Raw genomic sequence first — 2039 nt, 5'->3', positions numbered from 1 at the left:
AACCCCTAATCTCCAGAACCTGTGAGTGTTGGGTTACACAGCAAAGGAGTATTAAGGTTACCGATGGAATTAAGATTGCTAATCTGCTGACTTTAAAATAGGGAGATTAGGGGCTGGCCCGCTGACTTGGGAGAGTGTGGTGGTGATAACACCAAGGCCACAGGTTCAGATCCCTATATAGGTATGGCTGGTTGGCTCACTTGGGAGAGTGTGGTGCTGACAACATTAAGTCAAGGGTTAAGATCCCCTTACTGGTCATCTTAAAAAAAAAGGCGGGGGGTTATCCTGGATCATCTGGGTAGGCCCAATATTATCACAAAAGTCCTTAAAAGTGGAAGAAGAAGGCAGAAGAGGTAAGAAATAATACGATGAGAAAAATGTAATGTGCTTCAGCTGACTTGGAAGATGGAAGAAGACGGCCTCTAGAAACTGGAAAGGACAAGGAAACAGATTTTCCCCCAGAGCCTCCATAAAGGAACATAGTTCTTCCGATATCTTGATTTCAGCCCAGTGAGACCTGTGTTGGAATTCTAGGAACTATAAGTTAATACATTTCTGTTGTTTTAAGCTACTAAGTTATGATAATTTGTTACACCAGAAATAGGAAACTAATACAGACTTTCATCAATTCTGGAAAATTTTCAGCCATTTTTGTTGGAGTGAGCAGGACTAAAGCAATAAATGTTAGTTTACTTTCTTCTCCTTTTTCATGCCTTGCATAGAGAGATTAAAATAACTTTTTTCTCTATCATTCAAGTGTGTAGAAAATAGAGTGATTCAGGCCAGCCCGTGGCTCACTCGGTAGAGTGCGGTGCTGATAACACCAAGGCCACGGGTTCGGATCCTATATAGGGATGGCTGGTTTGCTCACTGGCTGAGCGTGGTGCTGACAACACCAAGCCAAGGGTTGAGATCCCCTTACCGGTCATCTTTTAAAAAAAGAAAATAGAGTGATTCATAAATCATGAGAAATGTCAGATATTGAAATAAGGGTGTTCGTGAATAGGTAAGATTCAAATGATTAAAGTTTCCATAAAGGATGAAATACAGTTTATAATGTAAGATACATATGAAAAGTTTAAAACAGAAGTTAAAGGGCTAGCCAGTTAGAGCACTTGTTTAGAGCATGGTACTAATACCAAGGTCAACGGTTTGGATCCTCTTACAGGCCAGCAGCCAGAAATAAATGAAAAAACAGAAGTTAAAATAATTGGAAGTTGAGTAGAAAAACATGCCGACCATGCAGCCTACCACAGTTATTATAAGTGAGTTTGAAATGTAAACACTAGGCTTCCTAATCAACAAAGTTAAAAGGAAAACTCAGCAAATTACATAAGGACAGAGACAATTTCCTTTGTATTAAATTGCAAAAAGAACACATTGCATGGGTTCTTGTCCAAGGAACATCAAACAGTTTAATGCAATATAGTTTAGTGGTGCAATTGGAAAGGAGTTGTTAACATAATAAAAATATGACTTTTAAGGGGTCTCTAGTTCTTTATACAAGCAGATTAAATAGAGATGGAATATAGGCTGAATTTTTCTTCTTTCATTACTAAAAACCAGCAGAGGTTGAAAGAAAATTGCTTAATAAACTCTCAAGGAATGGGTTATCTCTAATTCTTAGAAAACTTAAGAGATCCTCTTACTGGTCATTTTTTTCAAAAAAAATAAAAGAAACCTAGCACCCACTGTGACTGTAAAGAAGGTGGGAAATCCTATTATGGTAATAATAAGGTGGGGCCTTAAAGAGGTGATTAGATTATAGGGTCATGCAGTCGTGAATGGATTAAAAATGGTGGTCAGGGGCATGGTTCTGAGGACTTTATTTTTTTATTATTATTATTTTTTTTAAAGATGACTGATAAGGGGATCTTAACCCTTGTCTTGGTGTTATCAGCACCACGCTCTCCCAAGTGAGCCACGGGCCGGCCCTTCTGAGGACTTTGAAAGAAGAGGAAGGAGAGTCTGTCTGTTTCTCTCTCTGCTTCCACCATCTTGCAATGTGAGACCCCTGAGTCACTGTCACCACTGCTGGA

This window comes from Galeopterus variegatus, unplaced genomic scaffold (genome assembly GCF_000696425.1).
Source record: "Galeopterus variegatus unplaced genomic scaffold, G_variegatus-3.0.2 Scaffold5856, whole genome shotgun sequence".
NCBI lineage: Eukaryota > Metazoa > Chordata > Mammalia > Dermoptera > Cynocephalidae > Galeopterus > Galeopterus variegatus.
This window is presented reverse-complemented; position numbering follows the sequence as displayed.